General features: G+C 41.3%; 1 protein-coding gene and 1 pseudogene across 9 annotated transcripts in view; both read right to left on the reverse strand.

The window, feature by feature from the left end:
* The window catches only part of CADPS (calcium dependent secretion activator), a 550,520-nt gene that overhangs the window by 250,832 nt on the left and 278,024 nt on the right, over positions 1–21,664 (reverse strand). The window lies entirely within an intron of this gene.
* LOC130038014 (uncharacterized) lies at positions 21,172–21,338 on the reverse strand (annotated as a pseudogene).

Here is a 21,664-nt window from a genome sequence, read left to right on the forward strand (position 1 = left end):
GGCTAAGAAGAAAGGAAGATTTCTCTAGCTTTAAAAGATCCTCATATCCTCCCAGGAGGGGAGATGCATGTCGAAAGTAGACTATGGACTGAACATGTTTGCCACTCAATGCCTCTTTTGCAGACCACAACACCCAAAAGGAGAGAGAGAACACAGGGGATTGCCCTGCCACAGAGACAGAGGGGATGGGGGTATGGGGGTGGGAGGGATATTATCCATGGTGGTGGAAAATGGGTACTGGTGGAGGGATGGGTATCTGTTCATTGTATAATTGAAACCAAAGCACAAAAAATTGTAAATCTACAACTGTAAAAAAAAAAAATCCTCATGACATCAGCTGAAGAGAGCAACTTCTAGCTGGTTTTTGGCACATAAATATCTGACTGTTTGGAAACTGGGAATTCACAAGGGTCTGAAAAGATTTTGGTCTTTTTTTTTTTTTAGTGTTAGTTTTCCTAGTGAAATGAGGTATTTTAATGGCATGCATTGTGCTGTGTTTTATTCATTTCTCCCAATAACCTCTCTTTGTGGTGCTCTGTTATAGCTCATCAATTTATTATTTGTGGTCAAAACTTGCTTAAGCATGCATCTTTTGGTTTGAGGTTATGATTATGGATTATTTTATTTTCTTTATTTATTGTTTGGCATGTTTGATCATCGAAAGAGTGTTCTGCGTGGTAGGTGCGTTGCATCTGTTATCGATGTACAAAAGACATTCATCATTTATTTATTAGGTGCTATTGATTTTTTATTTTTACTCTTGGGGGACTGGGATCTGTTTGTATTATTAGAATTTTGTAAATCCTATTGTAAATAGTATGTAAATAGTATAACTTAGCTAAATAGACCCAGCAGGATTGTTATCTTACTTAGGAAGATCTAATATGTCACTTATTAAGATAATGAGGCCCTACTTTGTGTGTGGTCTGAACTTTACATAGAACCTCACTGAATTGGCATAAGATAAAGCTTTCTCTTTCTTTTATAGGTGAAGATGCTGAACTTTATAACTCGACTAAGGCTGGAGCGATAGCACAGCGGGTAGGGCGTTCGCCTTACAAGCGGCCAACATGGCCGACCCGAGTTCGATTCCTCTGCCCCTCTCGGAGAGCCCGGCAAGCTACCGAGAGTATTCGATATGCCAGACACAGTAACAACAAAGTCTCCAATGGAGACGTTACTGGGCCCGCTCGAGCAAAGCTCACTCAACTAAAATAATAACCAATGTACTGGTCATTGTGCTGAAGAACTTAGACACACCGGTATGCTATTTTCACAGCAGTGGACAAAGCAGGTACTATCATTACTGCTGAGTATTAGAAGAGCAGATGCAAATAAGTTAGAGAATGGATACCCAAGCCACCAGACTAGCAACGGATTGAAGATTGAGATTGGAGACCAGATCACTTGGCTTTAGAGTCGTGTTTTAACAAACTTGTAATAAAACCCATGCTCCAGTTTGTCAGAGGTGGAACTGGGATCCCACAGATGCAGAACCCTCCAAGAGGCTGGCTCTCCCGAGCGCCTCTAGCAGATGGCATTTCCTTAGGATCACTGGATCTCCTTAGGATCACCCATGTCCAGAAAACTGTCACTTGAATGGAAATATGCAAGACAGGTACAAGTGGGGGGGGGGGGTGTCTCAAATAGCCTGTTGGTGCAAGAATTGACTTACAGGACATCAGGAGTACGCTAGTCTTTAAAGCCTGGAACTTCTTGATCTGATAGCAGAATTCCAATAACCAAAGATCCTCACTCCTAGTGGTGACATTATCCCCCCAACTACCCCCCCCCCCAATTTTTTTTTTTTTACTTCTAAAACCTTACCCGTGATTTTCTTTACAAACAATGACTCCTCAAATCCTACTCATCCCCAGACTGGCCTCACCCCTTCTATAAACCATCCTAGATAATTTAAGCCCTCTCTTAATTCTCCTTCTTTCAGTGTAGTAACTTCTACTATGAGGAGCACTTAATTTCTTTAATGGGTTCTCTTATGCTGATTTAAACTTGAAGGTATCACCAGAGAATCTGGCGCATGGCCTTACGCTGAGTCGGCCCCATCCCGTATTTCAGAGAGCCTGATTATGGAAGGGAAATAAATTGATGTTAAATGTACCTGGCTTCTGTATACCTTCCACATGAAATGACAAATTTTTATTGCCAGTTGAATTTTTGGTGCGCTCGATATACCATCCATCTCAGGACACAAATGGACATAACTCCACTATTCTGTATCAAGGTTTTGTTTGTTATTTTTAAGGTCATTACAACTTCTTGCAAAAGATGACTAATCAGTTATGAATAACCAGTTATAGTTAGTTTTCCAGCACATCATAATTGTAGCCTTCTTATTTCAGCTAGACTTTTAAAGAGTTAACCTTAAGTGAGAAATATGAAAACACATTACAGACAAAAAAGGCCAAGCCTTGAGAACATAGCATTTTTAAGGTTCCTATTTCATTTCCCTTATAGAATTTATTGCCTATATTTGAGTTAGGGTGCCAGGATCTACTGGCCCATTTAACGAACTGTTCACATATAAGACAGAAAAGATTCTCAAAACCCAGGAGGAAAGGAATCCATTGACAGATGTAGCCACTAGATGGCAATCCCGGGCTGCAAATGTTCTCTCCGTTTTGACAAAAGCCAGTTTATGAGAGCTTTGCTAAAGCGCAGTCAAGGTGCACTTTGAACCCACGTTTCCACATACATTTCCACGTGTAGCAGGAATACTGCATCTGATTTGGAGATGTTCGTGGACACACTAGGTCCTTTACATTCTTACCTATTTATTAATTCAATCAAGTAGAGTTAATTGACTAATAAAGAGGAACGATAGCTAGGTGAACAGATATAATTTTAAAATGTTTCAGTTGAGTTTCATTCAAATGTACCTTGTTTTGCTTTATTTAAAAATAAAGGCACGAAGGTAATGTGGAAAGTACATCTCAAGAAAATTCCCTCTCTCAACCATAATGCCCAAAAGGGAGAGAGAGAGAGAGAGAGAGAGAGAGAGAGAGAGAGAGAGAGAGAGAGAGAGAGAGAGAGAGAGAGAGAGAATGGGGAATATTGTCTGTCATGGAGGCAGGGGGAGGGTGGGAAATGGGGAGATATACCAGGAATATTGGTGGTGGGGAATGTGCACTGGTGGAGAAATGGGTGTTTGATCATTGTGTGATTGCAATCCGAACATGAAAGCTTGTAACTATCTCACGGTGATTCAATAAAATTTAAAAAAAGAAAGAAAGAAAAGAAAATTCCCTTTCCCTTCTTTAGAAGGGGGTTTGTATACATGGGGGTGTGGCTATGCTATGTGGCTCTGTGACTCTCTCTCTCTCTCTCTCTCTCTTTTCTTTTTGGGTCAAACCCAGCGATGTTCAGGGGTTACTCCTGGTTCTACACCCAGGAATCACTCCTGGCGGTGCCTGGAGGACCATATGGGATGACAGGGGTTGAACCCAGGTTGGCCGCGTGCAAGGCAAATGACCTACCCGCTGTACTATCGCTCCAGCCTCTGTGTGACTGACTGTCTCTTATTCAGAGCTGGTAGACCCACAGAGAGAGGTCAAAGCAAAGCCATTTCACGTGGTCCACTGTATAGAGGGCTACTCTGTGGAGAATCTAAAACTCCTGACTAATTACTACTGAAAGCAATACTGAAGCCTTCCATTTCCTCTGATTGAATCATTTTAATCAGGTTCCATTGCTGGATGCCATCAGGAAATGGACCAGACTGGAATAGATTTCTATTTGACATTTAAGAAGATGATAATGACTGAAGAATAAAGCTTTAAGATGATTTACAGTGAATTTCCAATCCCTTGCTGGCTGGGTGTACCTTGGTAACTGTCAAAAGTGTCAAGGCTATTAGATACTTGACTGTTAAGTCATTTTTTTCTGAGTTAACCACACGACAACCAGGTCCCTCCATATAATCTTTCATTGATGATACTAGACAATAAACACCAACTGTAATTTCCATATCACCTCTTGAACAACTGCTTTACTCAATAGAAATAAAAAAGGTTTGATGTTACAAATAAAAAGAATTATTAGCTAAAGCAATAATTCTTAGTGGGGGGTGAGTTTGACCTCCCACTCCAAGGGGGCAATTGGTAATGTACAGTGATATGGGCAGTTTCGGAATGTCTTAGGGATGGGAGTGGTGAAGCTACTGGTATTTGGTCAACTTATATGAATAAAATTTGCTCTCTTTTTCCATTTATAAACCCTTAAAAACCTCTTACAACTTTTTAGAGTTTAGGGGCCTTGCTATACGACCGACAATGTATAGGACAGTCCTTGCAACCAAGAATTATCTGTGCACAGTGTTGAGGGTAAGAAACCGAAAATCTTAAAGTCAATAAATAAAATTAAAAACAATTGTAGGAGAACATTGGTTTGTCCTTCCTGCCTTGCCGCAGGGAGCGCAGGTTTACTGGGTTACTCCCATCACAGTGCTCCCGTGCCTGTGTTTATTTGTAACTTCTTTCTTTGTGTTCTGTAAATACTATTTTTCTCTTCTCCTTAAGTCTTTTGCATAGTTAATTCAGAGCAATGTCCTTTTTGTAGGGGCACAGGAAGACAGTAAATGCTATGCTTTCGTAATGTGGTAGTTATTGACTCTCAATGATATTTACCTCCTGGGCATCTGTTCTCTCGACTTAAGCCTCAGTTGCCCTTACTTCCTAGCACCACAGAAGCAGGGTTCTGATGAGGAACTGAATGGACCCAGGGCAAGCAGTGAGCTATGTGTTACCCGAGCATCAAAAGAGGCCTGGCCAAAGTGCCATAATTCTTAACTATAAGTTAAGAGCTTGGTCATGGACAAATACTGTCATGATCCAAAAAGCAATGACTAGATTCAGACCCTACTAGGGTTAGGAATGATTAATCTGGCCTGAGCACTGTATTCTGAGTCTGTGGTGAGATGTTCCCAGGAGAGCCACCCTATAAGCCTCAATGTATCTCTTACTGTGTCTATACAAAGTAACTAATATAGCACTGTAGCACTGTCCTCCTGTTGTTCATCAATTCGCTCAAGCAGGCACCAGTAACGCTTCCATTGTTAGATCTGTTACTGTTTTTGGCATATCCAATACACCACGGTAGCTTGCCAGGTTCTGCCGTGAGGGCGGGAGATTCTTGATAGCTTGCCGAGCTCTCTGAGAGGGACAGAGGAATAATGGAACCTGGGTTGGGTACAGGCAAATGCCCTACCCGCTGTATTATAAGATTTTAATTAAGATGTTAATTAAGTTATTGGACTGAGGCAAGGAGAAAAACACCTTAAGAGGTATTTTGCCTGTGAACAAAGGAAGGGCTTTCTTATGTTTGATTTTGCTACCCCTGACTGGATGTAGTGTCTGCCCCCAGTGCTGCAGGGTGGAGAGACAAGGGAGTTGGGGAGAGATGAGAGAAAACAGGGCTGCAAGATGGAGCACAGAAAGACTAGCAAGGGGGCCAGAGCGAGAAGGATGTAGAATACAGGAGCAGGCACGTGGAGAGAGAGAGCCCAGGCTGCAAGATGGAGCACGAAGAGATGAGCAGGAGAGACAGGAGACAGGAATGAGGGGCAGTGTGAGACTGGAATGGGGGGCTTAGAAAGACTTGGACAGGCATGTGGGGAGAATGGAATAAACTGCAACTGATCAACCAACCGGCTTGGCCCTCATTTCCTCTTCCGTCTGCCCAACGGCCAGGGCAGCCCAGGCGTGGGGAGCAGCCCAAGGGCCACCAACCAGGGCAGCAAGGAGGAGCACCCGTGGGGCCTTCCCGGGCTGTCCCGGGAGATTACACAAAAAAAAAAAGCACTGTAGCACAGTCCTCCCGCTGCCCATCGATTTGCTTCAGCGGGCAACAGTAACGTCTCCATTGTGAGACTTGTTGTTACTGTTTTTGGCATATCGAATACGTCACGGGTGATGAAGGGTAGATAGGGAAAGGCCCTGGACAATGAAACAGGTCAGCGAAAGTTCTGGGAGGAAAATTCCAAGCCTGATCCACTTTGTGGATATGGATAAGACCTTGAGCAGTGAACCCTGAGGAGACAGGACCCCTCCCCATGAAGGAAAGTCCTCGAATTTCCTTGGACCTCTCCCTCAATCTGATTAACTTTAGTGATTCGGTCCAAAGAAGACCATTACCACTCCCAACTTCCCTGGTAACTTCCTTAGCAATGGACTTTTACCTGGGAAGAAGACCCACATGGGGGCACGTTGGAGAAACTCTATAAAGGCCACTTGAACAAAGGAAGGGCGCGCAGATGCTGCCCGAGCCCATGTGCTGCTTGCGCCCACGTGGCCGAGCACATGTGGTGCCTGAGCACATGTGTTGCCCGCATCTCCCCTCTTAAGATGTGTACTTGTATGCTTTTGTGTCTAATGCTGGTATGTGTGTAGGGGCTCTCTCTGCCCTTGGAGAAGTCCGCATTCTCTCTTGAGCACGTTACTCTTTTTTTTTCAATTATACAATGATCAGATACCCATCCCTCCACCAGTGCCCATTTTCCACCACCATGGATAATATCCCCCCCACCTCCATCCCCCATCCCCCCTGCCTCTGTGGCAGGACAATCCCCTGTGTTCTCTCTCTTGTTTTGGGTGTTGTGGTCTGCAAAAGAGGCATTGAGTGGCAAACACGTTCAGTCCATAGTCTACTTTCGACATGCATCTCCCCTCCTGGGAGGATCCTACAAACACCCTTTATTTGGGAGCACGTTACTCTTTCTTTCACCCTCTCTCCCTCCACACCTTAAAACCCTCCACATAATATCTGTTTTACTTCACTGCTTGTTTACTTCTAAAATTCCTTTCTGCGAGTGAGACAAGAACCCAGTAACTCTGGGTCTTGGGTGGCAGAGGGGGATTGGGAGAAAGTGACCATCTTTCTCCTCCCCACTCACGTGAGTCACCCATGGGGTCCACTGATATCACGGGGAGCTTGTGAGGCTTTGGCAGGCTGGTGGGATACTCTCGGTAGCTTGCTGGGCTTTCTGAGAGGGACGGAGGAATTGAACCCAGGTCAGCCACATGCATAATAATTTTAAAAAACCCAAATCTTTCATCTTCATCCAGTGATATGGAAAGTTTTGGTAATTCTAAGAATTCCTAAACAAGAGGACTGATGGCACTATTTGGGATACAACATCCATCTCTGAATCTCCCTTTCACATTCATTTCTCTTTTCCTTTCTCCTGGGTCCTTCCCCCATGATTTTTTTCAGATAAACTTGCTTTATGCTTTATGGAGAACTTAGAAATTCCCAGTAATATATTTTCTTTCCTTTTCTATTTTCAAGTTTCTTCCAAGTCCATACAGTGAGCTTGCTTGGTACTGTTGCGTCTGTCTTTCTTCTCCGTAAAATGGGGAAATAAAATCTAATGCAGAGAACTGTTGTGTGTTACATTACAGTCCTACCTGAGTAATCTCTCTGCTCTCACCTCCAGGCACAAGTTTGAACCAGTGCCATACCTATAGTATATATTCTTTCCACATAAACCATAGGTCACTAAAGCAGACCTAGTTATGAGTGCTTGACCTGAGCTGAGCTCACTGAATTCCCTCACTAAAGAAGTAGAAACAAAATGGAGAATCCATTGCAGTTTTTGTGTTGTTCTAAATGTGCCTCTTTTTATTCTTTGTGTGTGTGTGTGTGTGTGTGTGTGTGTGTGAGAGAGAGAGAGAGAGAGAGATAGAGAAAGCTTCCCTTCAGTGTTCAGAGAGCTGGCAGGGAAGGGGGTGGGAATTCAAAGATACTAGGAGATACTAGGTACATTTTACAGAACTGATACTGCAGTGCGACTCTACTCAGGGCAGTGCTGGGGGCTGTCAGAGTCTTCATGTATGTGTCATGTATGCATGTGTGAAGCAGGGCAGTGCATAGTTCCACGCATGAGCTACAAGAGCTTCAGGCACGTACTCCAGACCTACAAGTTATCTCCCCTGATCACAATACATTTCTTTCTCTCTTTGTACTTGGGGACTTGAGCTGTCAGCAGTGCTCAGGGACTTTTCCTGGCTCTGTGATCAGGAGTGAGTCCCGGCAGTGCTTGGGGGACCATATGTGGTGCCAGGGAGAGAACAGGTGTGCGCATGCTAGCACCTGGGCGACTTTTCTAATCTCCAATGTACTCATTTCTTTAAGTTCCTCATCTTAGTTTAATACAAGACTCTCTTTCATTTGAGGGTTTTGGCCGTGAATCTGTATGTTTATAGATTTTTGTTCTCCTCTTTTCTTACATCTTTTTAGAACCTGTGTTCCCCACAAGTCCTGCAGCTCTGCGAGAGTACAGTGGCTGTGGGCGTTGCTTCTTTTTGGCTGAAATGCCCTTGCCACCCACCCTGCACTTGCAGATGCTTCAACTCTAGACCATTGCAAGAGCTATACCTTCCTGGAGCCATCTTTGGTTTTCCCAACAAGAAAGGCAGTTTGCCTCAGAATGGAATCCTGTCTAGTATGTATTTGTGATTGTTTCTCTGTGAGTGGCCTTGAGTACTACTGTGCACATTAAAGATGCCTAATTGGAATTTATCAAATTAATAAATGATTCATTTCATTTATGTGGGGTCTGGTGGTAACTTCTTCAATAATTGTCATCTCAACTTCTTTTCAAGCCTATAGCAAAATGCTAAAGTATGTTAAAGTAAATTTCAGAGAAACCTAGATGCTTATTTAAAATGTTTTGTGTCTCATAAGGCTTTTCTTCCATTCTCCTATTAAGAATGAACAACTTTATTCGATATTTTATTCAGATAGTTCAGAAGACAAAGCCTACCACAAAGGAAAATCTTTTGTCTTGACTCTTCATATCCAACAACATTACTAATTGTTTCCCATTTATTTTATTTTGCAAACTGGCATGGAAAAATTTACAAGGCAAAAATACGTGATGGAATGCTTTAGAAAAACCTCCAAGAGGGTGAAAATAAACCAGAGAAATTTAAAATATAGCTAAACCATTGAGCAAAGAGAGATGAGTTCTGAGACCCTCAAGTGACAAGTCTAACGAGGATAATTTTAATTAACTTTTGACTGGGGAGTCAAACACAGTAGTTCGCAGAGCTTACTCTTGGCTCTGTGCTCAGAGATCATTCATGGCAGTTCTTGGGGACCCTGTGTGGCATCCAAAACCAAACTGATGTTGTCCAGCGCAAGGCAAGCACCTTAACTCTGGTCTTATCTTTCCAGACTACTTGGGGATAATTTGAAGTGGCATAAAGATAGGGCATCAAATGACCATTGGAGATGGTCATTCTCTTCCATTTCTCCTGGCCCCTTGAGGAAGACAGTTTCAATGTGGAGATTTATGTTCATCCTCTTGTTTTTATGGAAGAACAATGCATTAACATTTGGAGCCTCCCTTCACAGGGATTAGACTCAATCTAGAATTTACAAACATCAGTTTGTTTTCATTGAAGTTGTTTTTATGAGTAGTCTCTATTTACAATCTGGCAGAAAAAGGTTTCCTTAAGAGTCTATGTTAAAAGATGGGAGAATATTTAGAGAAAACTATAAACAGTGGTGCTGGTGATCTACAGGTTGGTGTAAGGAACGTCAGGAGTGACTGAAACTGCAGAAAGATATAGTGAGTGTTACATGCTATGAATTTTAGTAAGTTTGATTTGAAAAAAAGTGACATACTAATAGATGTAAGTTTTAATTTTTCTTCAAGTTACATTTGAAATAGAATTTTGCTATTAATTCCATCATTAATGTGTATATGTGGCAATTCATTTTATAGTTTTAAGTTCTTATTGCCTCTACATCATTTTCATGTTACGTTTTACTTTCTTTCTAGTTTCTATGTGCGAACACATTTATCTTGCTTCCAACAGAACAGAACAGAGCAGCAAACATTGTCATATTCTGATTCTGACAAACTAGGCAAACCTCTGCTAATCCAATTATTCTCTATAATTAAAGCAGTTAGTTTTAAATTACAACTGAGCTTAATGTGTAGGGGGAAATAAATCTCTCTTTTTAATTTTCTAGTGCCTTAGTTTTATCCAGCTTTGCAAATTGTACTTATGGCCTGTCTATAAAATAAACCTAAATGTAAATTATGATTTAAAGCCCCCTGGGCAAGCTGTTCTGTTTATTTGTTAGAAAGCAAATGAGACCTACTTTATGACCTGTTTACTAAACTGAAAATTTAAAACCAACGGATTTAAAAGACAGACATCAACTATATTGCTTCCATAACAACAGAAATTACTAAATAGAAATATGTTTTTAGAACAATATGTCTTTAAGGAAGATTTTTCTCATGTCATTCTTGTAAATTATATGGTAATTGGAATTTTATTTTATTATTTTTTCCTTTTGGGGGGCCACCCTTGGCAGTGCTCAGGACTCACTCCTGGTTCTGAGTTCAGGGCTAACCCCTAGCGGGGCTTAGGAGGAACATAAAGGGTTATATAATGTACTGCATCTCCCTTTAATCCATAGCCTCTACAGTCACTGGCATTATGGAGCTCCTGGGTCTGCAACTTTCTGATGGATTCCTAGAGTAGTTAAAATTAAACTTATAGTTCTTTCCTGTTGCCCAAGGCCTCCCAGTAGTTTCTCTGCCTCTCTTATTATCTTCTCCTTGTTCATGTACTCTAAGTACAATGTTCTTTTTGACTTGAGTATCACAAGCTATTCCAATCTTGGGACTTTAAACATTTTTTTCCTGGATATTTGATGCTATACTTCGGTACCATGTCCTGGCCAGCCAATCTAAAGGTGTTGCACAGTTGTTACCTATTACATCACACTAATTTTGTTCATTACATGTACTGGGGTCTCAAATGATCTTATTTGATTACATACTTCCTTTACAATTCCTCTCACCAGATAGAAAGCTTCCCGAAGACAGACATTCTATTTGTTGTTGCTGTTATGAATCCCTTGTGCAGAGAGCAGTTTCTAATTCTACGTTTTTAAAAATGTAAATAATCGTTGAGTGAATAAGGAAACAGTGAAATCTGTATATAAAGTACATCTGGAGATCGAGAATAGTGACAGTAGAGTCACATCAAACATTTGGGTTTGGGTTAAATTGACTATTTTTGGATTTGCATTTTTTTTTTAAATAAGGATTCCTATGAAGAAAACTTAATTACTTGTTCCTTGATTAGGTTTAGCCACATACAGAGAAAGTGTGTACTTCTGATATTTTTGGGTCAAAAAAAAAATCACCAACAAGGCAATACTGCTGTTCAGAGTTGTGTGATTTATCCCCATTTTTTAAAACAAGGTACCTGATGTTAATTTCGGAAGACTTAAGGTTTTGGTCACCTTAGAATACAAAGATTTAGAATTAAGCTCTACTGGCTTCCTTTCTATTAAGTGTCCTCCAGATTGTGCTGGTTTCACATCTTACGTCTTAAGTGCCTGATATTTTTCATTTCAAATATGGGCCAAACCTTTTTCTTAGTTACTATTTAAAGAAGAAATTAGATCTTTACAGCATACAGCCGAAGAGAAGGGCCACATGGAGGGCTGGCTCCACAGCCCCCGGAGAAAAAATCAGGTTCCAAAAAGAGCCGAGATTATCGGGAAGTCCCAGATGGGGTAGGTGCCACATCCCGCCTCCCCCAGATGGAACCCCAGTGACCAGAAGCCTCTACAAGCATAGCTCGAGTATGCGGGAACTAGAACTTTTCCTCCAAATCGCACGGCCGCTTACGAGGCTGTGCGACATCTCTCTATATACAAAGTGATCAATGGGAAGTAAATCACCCAACGTTTCTCTCTGAAAATCAGAGTTAAGTTTGGAACATGGCCACAGCCCCAGAAACACAAAGACTTAATGCAGAACCCAGCAGCTTGGAGCAGAAAAGTGAATGGACTATGCGTTAATCCAGGCCATCATGTCTGCCCAGAGGGGAAAGGGTGTTGCCCCATTCGCCCTCTCCTCTCTGGAAAGAAGATGGCGGCCGCATGGGAGCCTTGTGGACAGCAGGTATGAGCCGGGGGTGTGGGGGCGACTAAAACCTCATAGGAAGGGGGCGTTTCGGTCTGCCCTTCATGCCCTACCGAGGTCACCAGTTGCCCCCCACGAGTGGCTCCCCAGCACGGCCACGACTCCAGAGCACAGAAACCAATTTCTTAATTATCTGACTTTCAGTAGAAATACTTCCAGGGTTAATAAGTAAAATAGCAGAAATCCAAAACCAACATTTAATTCTTGAACCCAGCTGTAGAAAGCAAATCACTTCACAATGCTTTTTCAGCATGTCTGATTTGAGGGGGGGTAAACTCTAAATAATAGTGGTGAATCTTTTATTGAATCAGTGAATCTAATCAAAGCAGATAGAGTGTTAACTAGAATTCATCTGCCTCACAGGGACTGGGAGGGGTGGGGGTGGGGTTTTATTGGGGTTCTTCATGGTAAAAAATAAGTATTGGTAAAGGGAAATGTGTTTAATATTTGCATGACTGAGACCTAAACCTGAAAGCTTTGTAACTTTTCCCACAGTGATTCAATAAATATTTAAATTAAAAAAAAAGAAATTAAAGTTAAAGGTAAGAGAGAAACTTTTCTTAAATTATGCCTATTTCTCAAGGTATAGTATTTATATTTGCATTTATAACACTTTACTTAACACCTATTCTTTTCTCCATATAATAGTTTTTCCTAGACCTTAGAAAAATTTAGATATTAAGAAGCTAGTCTCAGTGTATTCTGATTAAGCAAGTGTGAATAATGTTGGTCCCAAGACTTGCTTAGGAGACTGTTTAATTTGAACTTAACACATACAATCTGACACAGATCTCTGAACCTTCTTAAAATTTTTGAGAAGAAACTCACTAAAAAAAAAGTCCACTATTTCAAAAAATACTTATTATGTTGCTAGTTATTGTAAAAGTTCTGGAAAATTCCTACAACGAGTTGTGCTTGTTTCATGTGCATTGTCTCCCAGTTTATTTTAATCCATGACTGTTTTTCTTCTAAAGCTTTAACCACCCAAGAGCCTGCACAAATATAACCAAGACACTAATTGTTCTCACCTCAATGTGCAAATGCCATAATGTAATCTGCTTGCTTAGTTACATGAAGTATCACTTTGCTATTTATATAATAATTCTAATTGTGAAGCTTTTTATGTACCCAAACAAATGGAGCAAATTGAGATTGCTCTGTGAGGCCAGGGAATGACCTTCATTTGGGCCCAATGATTTGCTTACTGTTTGTGTATGCACAGCTGAACCACATCTTAATTCTAGGTTCAAGCTTAAAAGCTGCAACAAATTCTGATGCTGCCAAAGACAAAGATGGCATCCTGATGGGGGCCACTGAAGAGACAAAGAATTCCACAGAGAAAAATTAAGCAAGTGACAATATGGCAGGCACTTGCCCATGCTGTGAGTAGGATAAAGATTGAATATATGTGTTCACAGTGAGAGGGTGACCAGTGATCTCAGTTTGCTTCAGAATATCTATTACTGAAACTAGAAAGACCTGCAGAAACCAGGATAGTTGATCACCCTACCAACAGAAAAAAATAGCAAGTCATGAATTAATAATACTGAATGTCGCTTCCCCACTCCTTGACAAAATGAGTATTGCTTTTTGCATACCAGGTTATTGTGTACACACTTATCTGGAGATATTTGTGCACACAATTATAGATATAGAAAAACAATAATTACCCTAAAAAAATTCCAAAATGTTTACAATCATTTCAAGGAATTGTGATCATCACTGTCACTGTCCTCCCATTGTTCATTGGTTTGCTCAAGCGGGTCCAATAATGTCTCCATTGTGACAATTGTTACTGTGTTTAGCATATCGAACACGTCACGGATAGCTTGCCAGGCTTTGCCGTGCGCGCGAGATACTCTTGGTAGCTTGCAGGGCTCTCCGAGAGGGCGAAGGAATCGAACTCAGGTCGGCCATGTTGGCCACTTGCAAGGCAAACGCCCTACCCACTGTGCTATCACTCCAGAATTAATATTTAAGTTTTTCCTAACTTTTGGCAATAAATATTAAGATTCAGATCCAGAAACACAAAAATCTCATTAAGAAATTAAGCAATAGGGGCTGAAGTGATAGTACAGGGGATAGGGTGTTTGCCTTGCATGCGGGCGGCCCGAGTTTGAGTCCCAGCATCCCATATGGTCTCCCAAGCACTGCCAGGAGTAATTCCTGAGTGCAGAGCCAGGAGTAACCCCTGTGCATCGCTGGATGTGACCAAAAAAGCAAGCAAGAAAGAAATTAAACAATAATTAGACCAACCAGCACTTATATAACCAATAGCTATTAAAAACATTTTTAAAAATCTGTGTAAAACAGGTATTTCCTGCTCAGACTTTTACTGCAGTTGCATCTATTATAAGAGAACTGGGTGGATTTATGGTCAAGCCCGCTTTACTTAAATATAAGTAAACATTATGTACATGAAAGTCTTCAAATGCCTTTATATTATCTGTGGAACAAGACTCACTCCAGTAAGAAGAGATCATGTTGATTCCTTCCTTGAAAGGCTATCCTTTGAATCCTTTCCTACCATTATTAAAAATTACCACAAGCACAGGTAATTTGACTTTTAAAGCAAGCAGGAAATGAAACCTTGAAGGGGAAGTGAGTGTTTAGTTTTCTTTTTTGGCTTTGTGTCAGAGTCACCCTAATGACAGAATGTAACATTACGTAAAAGAAACATCTTTGTTAATGCGGAAAAGAACAAGTTTGGTCCCACTAGAGTAATTCTTGAAGAGAAAACAGACTGGCTGCCCTGCTTCCCAGCTGAGCATCCATTAGTCATAAGGTTGCAAGAGATAAGAGTGAGTTTCAGTTTAAGATTACTCACCAGTAAAAGGGACTCTCATTCATTGTTGGTGGGAACGCTGAATGCTCCAGCCTTTTTGGAAAACCATATGGACATTCCTCCAAAAACTAGAAACTGAGCTCCCATATAACCCAGCAATACAACTCCTGAGAATATATCCCAGAGGTGCAAAAAAAAAAAATCCACAGTAGAAATGACATCTACACTTGTATGTTTGCTGCAGCACTGTTCACAATAGCCAGAATCTGGAAAAAACCCGAGTGCCCAAGAAAAGATGACCAATTAAAGAAACTCTGGTACATCTACACAATGGAATACTATGCAGCTATTAGAAGAAATGTAAAGTAAGTAAGTAAAGTAAAGGCCCTCCCGTTGATCATCAATTTGCTCGAGCGGGCCCAGTAACGTCTCCATTGGAGACTTTGTTGTTACTGTGTCTGGCATATCGAATACTCTCGGTAGCTTGCCGGGCTCTCCGAGAGGGGCGGAGGAATCGAACTCGGGTCGGCCATGTTGGCCGCTTGTAAGGCGAACGCCCTACCCACTGTGCTATCGCAAATTTGCATATAAATGAATGGACATAAAGAGTATCACATGCTAAGTGAAATGAGTCAGAAAGAGAGGGACAAACTTTGGTACATCTATACAATGGAGTACTATGCGGCTGTTAGGAGAGATGAAGTCATGAAATTTGCTTATGAGTGGATAGACATGGAGAGTATCATGCTATGTGAAATGAGTCAGAAAGAGAGGGATAGATGTAGAAGGACTGCACTCATTTGCGGAGTATCAAAGAACATAACATGAGACTGACACCCAAGGACAGTAGATACAAGGGCCAGGAGGACTGCTCCTTAGCTGGAAGCCTGCCTCATGAGGAGAGGGGAGAAGGCAGCTGAAACAGAGAAAGGATCACTAAGAAATTGATGGCTGTAGGAATCGGTCGGGGTGGGAGATGTGTGCTGAAAGTAGATAATGGACCAAACACGATGACTTCTCAGTGTCTGTATTGCAGACCATAATGCCCAAAAGTAGAGAGAGAGTATGGGGAATCATGTCTGCCATGGAGGCAGGGGGAGGGTGGGGAAAGGGGGAATATACTGGGGATATTGGTGGTGGGGAATGTGCACTGGTGGAGGGATGGGTGTTTGAACATCGTGTGATTGTAACCCAAACATGAAAGCTTGTAACTATCTCACGGTGATTCAATAAAATTAAAAAAAAAAAAAAGAAAGAGAGGGACATACATAGAACGACTGCACTTATTTGTGGAATATAAAGCAGAATAATATGAGATTAACACCTAAGGATAGTAGAGATAAGGGCCAGGAGGATCATGCCATGGTTTAGAAGCTGGCCCCACATGCTGGGGGAAAATTTGGGATGGAGAAGGGACCTCTAAGTAAACGATGATTGGAGGGATTGCCCAGGGTGAGAGATATGTGTTAAAAGTAGACTAAGGACCATATATGATGGCCTCTTAGTTTCTCTATTGCAAATCATAATGCCCCCAGTTAGAGAAAGAGTAAGAAAGAAAGTACCTGCCACAGAAGCAGTTCAACTTCAATTGTTATTTTGTGGGGCCACTTGCTGATGTGGGGGTGGTGGGAGGAACACTGGGAACAATGGTGGTGGAAAATGTGCACTGGTGGAGGGATGGGTGCTTGATTATTATATGACCGAAACATAATCATGGAAGTTTGTAACTGTCTCTCACAGTGATCCAATAAAAGTTATTAAAAAAAAAAAGATTAGTCACCCGAACAAACAAACTGACAAGTGGTGACTGCAATGCAAGGGTTGGGGAAAATATATAATTGTTTACTCATGAGAGAAGAGCTAAGTGCTATCCATGGCTAACAGTGGATCTTCCAAGTGCATAGTACCTTGGAAAAATTGAAAATGGAAATAAAAAGGAAGTTTTGGTGCTCAGTCCCAAAGTACCCTGAACCTTTCCTCCTCCTCTGCCAACACCTACTATGTAGTTATTCTTTTTGCAACAGCCAAGGAATCTTTGAAGTATACAAGTATGATTATATTTCTTTGGGGCTTAAAATCCAAACTTCTTAGGTTGGCTTTCATGAAGACCCTCTTCATGATTTCACTTTAGCCCTCTTTATAGTTTCGCTTTTAGCCCCGCTCCAACTCCTCTAGTCTTGTATCTGTCCTTCGGGCTTGCCAGAGTAATTCTCTGCCACCAGCTATAGTATCAGTGAGATCTCTGGTCTCAGCTCTGTCCATCTCTCTCTCTATGCCTGACTAGCTCCTTCTAGTTTAGGTTCAACTTCAATTGTCATTTTGTGGGGCCACTTGCTGATCAACCTAATGAAAACAGCTACTTTTTTTATGGCAGGGTTGAGGTGGGGGGAGGGAGGAGTGGGCTACACTACCAATGCTCAGGGAATATGGACTCTCTCTTTCAGAAATCACTCCTGGCAGTGCTTGAGGGTTGGGGTAAGGGGGAATGAGCATATGGGATGCCAGGGATAGAATCCAGGTGGGCTGTGTGAAGGGTAAGTGCCTTAACCACTGTCCTATCTACCTTCTGCCCCTGAAAACAACATCTTTTCTTCAACTTGGTTAATCTCCACCAAATCATTTCACATCTTTGCTGCATAGCTGAACTATGGGGGCCCTGGACCCATATTTAGGGTAGAATTTAAGATGGTTTAAGTTCACAAAAAATTTTTGGTTTAATTCAAGTGCTAACAACACAGAATAAGCTTCTATCAAATTATTTAAAAATCATTCTTTTTTTAATAATTAAAAAAATTTAAAATGAATCACCAAGTAAAGACTTACAAACTTTTGTGCTTACGTTTCAGTCATACAATGATTGAAAACCCATCTCTCCACCAGTGCCCATTCTCCACCACCAATAATCCCAGTATCCCTCCCACCAAACCCACCCCATCCCCCCAACCCTACCCTGCCTCTGTGGCAGGGCATTTCCTTTTGCTCTATCTCCTTTTGGGTGTTGTGGTTTGCAATATAGGTATTGAGTGGCCACCATGTTAGTTCTATAGTTTACTTTCAGCATGCATCTCCCACCCCGAGTGGGCCCTCAAATCACCCTTTACTTGGTGGTCTCTTTTCTATCTGAGCTGCCTTTAAAAATCATTCTTATTATATCTGATAATTATAGCACAGTGGGTAAGGCATTTGCCTTGCATGCGGTTGACCTGGTTGGCCCAGGTTCGATTCTTCTTGGAGAGCCCAGCAAGCTACTGAGAGTATCTCGCCCACAGGGCAAAGCCTGGCAAGCTACCCGTGATGTATTCGATATGCCAAACACAGTAACAAAAAGTCTCACAATGGAGACTTTACTGAGCCTGCTCGAGCAAATCGATGAACAATGGGAGGACAGTGCTACAGGGCTATAATCCTAGTAGTCAATATGTGAACTTCTGTTATTTTGGTATAGGGTTGATATGTTATATTTGAGGGTGCCAGGGACTGCTCCCAGTGATAGTCAGCCTACCTTCAGATTGATTGCATGGTGACTGACCTCAGAGATACAGGTTGACCACCAGCCCCAAATCTTTCAGTGCTGAGGAGAGGGCATAAGTTGAACTAGTGGCTTCCTGCATATTGGGCATGTGCTCAGATAGGAACAATAACTTATTATCATGTATGACAAGGCAGCTTCAGACTTTCCTCTGGTGCTTCTATGTGTCACATCTATGATGCACCCCAAAGATATAAATTGATGCACACTAAAGACTGCCTTGGTGTTGATGAAGAAATAAAATATTTTGGAATCGGGCTTCCAGGAGTGATCCCTGAGCTCACATGCAGGAGAAAGTTCTGAGCACAGCTAGTATGGTCCCAAATCTCCTCCCAATGATAAGTAGGAAGTAATGCTTCCTTTCCTTCTGGACTGCAATGAATTAAGGTAAATATGTTGAATATGTTAAATATCATTTAGACCAAACGAGGTATCAAATAATTAAAATTATAACTGAATTTTTATTTTGCAGCCTTGCATTATTAAAGTTTATGAAGACGTCTTGACTCAAAAGGGACATTGTAAATATGTAAGGTTATTCAATAAATAATTCACTAGTTGTCTAACAAACAATACATCAGGAGTTGGAGAGATGGACAGTGGGTAGGATGTTTGTCTTGTATGCAATTTACCTGGGTTCGATCACCAGCACCCCATATAGTGCTCTGATCCCTAACCACAGAATCAAAAGTATGATTTGAGCACAGCCAGAGTGGCCCTAAACATCCTTGGCTCCAGCCCCCGCCTTGCCAGGAAAACAAATTACATTAAAAATGACATCTTTTAATAGTCATCTATTTCCTATTTCATGATTTGTTTCTTTATACAAAATATCTCTTTAAGTAGTAATTATTATATATTCACACATTTTGGTAACAAATATATGTATGAATATATATTTGTTATATACATATGTTATTTGTTAATATATTTGTTATATATGTAATATATATTACATAGACACACAGACACACACACAACAGACACACACACACATATATGGATTTTTTTGGTGGGGGGTGGGGAAAGTTTGCATCCAAGCAGTGTTCAGGAGCCCCCAGTCAAAGGGGCAGATTGTTCAATGCATGGCCTAAGGATATGGAGCTGCTCAGAACTAAGATGCCGGGATGACAGTGGTCAAAGTGTACCTGAATCACCTTGGCGTTGCCCAGGGGCCTCCAGGACAATGCTGGCAGTGCTCACAGGACCATGTGGTTAGGTTTAAAACTAAGGATCTTGTGCATGAAAAGTATATATTCACCTGATGACTGAGCTATGTCCTGAAATTTGTAGTTTTATTTTTTATAATTTTATTGACTAACAAATTTCAACACATAAAGCCTATAAAATAATTTTAGTCCAAAATTTATTTAGAATGCTTATTAATTTCAAATAAATATTTGAAGATTAACAATAATGAGTCTGACAAACTCCCCGTGGCGTACCCAATATGCCAAATACCAGTAACAATGATGGGTCTCATTCTCCTAAAGAGCCTTGAATATAATCTCAGGGCTAGGATGAAGGAGACGTTACTGGGGCCTGCTCAAGGCAATCGATGAATAACAGGATGATGAATGAATGAACAATAATGCGGAATGATGAAGTTGCTTGTGTAATAGACATTTCCACATTGATGGGCTATGATGGTTATCTGTGACTACAAGCTTGTTGAGCAAGCACAAGTGCTGAAATGCCATAAATGGGTTAGAATAACAGTTGGTGATTATTTCTTCTAAAGGGAAGGTTAAAGCAAAGATTAGACTTTGGATAGTAAGGCCCAAGTCTTGAAAGCATCTCTAGTCAATTATTTGAAATGTTCTTATACATTATTTTTTCACTTCCCCTAGATTGCAGATGCCACGATGGCAGCAATTTTGCTTCTTTGTATCATTGCTGCATCTCTAACACCAAGAATAATGGTTAGCCTGACGAAACTCACACTCCCAAGAAAGAGGAGGAAATAACAGGCTGAACAAAGAGTGGTGAACAGAATTTCATGCTCTGCTCTCTGACTGGGTTTCCCCCCTGAGTACAGGTATTTGTGGAACTGGCATGTACAGATCCACTGGATAAAACCTGATAAAAAAAAAAATAGCCAAATGAGCACCATGTGTTTTGAACTCTTCTGTGTTCTAGAGAAACCTTTCTCAACCTAAGGCCATGTGATTATGATGGTATCTCCAGGATATTCTAAGGAAAACCAACGTGAAAACCACATAAATGGTGGCCTTGCCATGACACTAGGGGGCAACTGGTAGGACTAGATGGATGGGGCTACAATCAGAAAAAGGCTAATAAACACTAGTCTAGAGGCTGTCATTTCTAGAAGCCTGACAAGTTTTGAGATGTGTCTTGTTTGGGAACTCTCTAAAGATGGAAAGTGAGAAAAAGAGATATTTTCCAGGTCTCTGGTCCTTCTACATTTGGCTCGAGAAAATCACTGACTTCTGTTCACAGAATAAAAATAATTCGTATGATTGACACGACAGAGAGGGAGAAGGAGGGGGGAGAGAAAGAGAGAGAGTGAGTGGGAGAGAGAGAGAGAGAGAGAGAGAGAGACAGACAGACAGAGAACAGCTTCTCCAAAGTTGAAAAAATAGAGAATGGCTCTTCTGGGAGAAGGCTATATACAATTTCTTTTTTTTTTCTTTTTGGTCTTGGAAACACTCAGACTGCATCCTCTCCCTTTCAGTCTTCCAGAGGAGTAAGAGAACAATTATCAATGGTAAAAGGCAGTTATAAAAGAAACACCTAGGGACCAGAGCAATAGGATAGCAGGCAGGGTCTTTGCCTTACATGTGGCTGACCCAGGCTCAATTCCTGGCATCATATATGGTCCCCTGAGCATTACCAGGAGCAATTTCCAGGAGTGGAGGAGTAACCCCTGAGCAATGCAGGGTGTGACCCAAAAGAGCCCCACCCCCCAAAAAAAGGCAGCATCTAGAACAGACTTCACACCCTGGCTTCTCCTCATGGCTTTGGGCATGCTACACGATCAGAAAAATTTCTCTAGTAACTATAGGAATGATCCCTGAAAGTATAGTAGTTGGTTATATACAATTTCTCCCAATTGTCTTTGCCTGGAGTTGTTGCATAATAGGTTATATAAAATTTCTCCAAATTGTCTTTGTCTAGAGTTCTCTGCATAAATTAATCTGGGTGTTGTCACAGTCTCCCCATACTTTGGATGGTCCTTTCATTTTCTTATCATGACCTTGAGATTCTCTGCTAGCTTTTTTTCTAAGCCCTTCTTTAGGTGAAGCTTTGGGCTTGCCATCTCCAAAGAACTCAGGATTTGCATCTAAAAGAGATGTGGCCTTCCTGCCTTAGGGCTATTTTAGCACTCCCACAAGCTTCTTAAATTCATTACTCC

This window comes from Sorex fumeus, unplaced genomic scaffold, assembly GCF_029834395.1.
Source record: "Sorex fumeus unplaced genomic scaffold, SorFum_2.1 ptg000072l, whole genome shotgun sequence".
Classification (NCBI taxonomy): Eukaryota; Metazoa; Chordata; class Mammalia; order Eulipotyphla; family Soricidae; genus Sorex; species Sorex fumeus.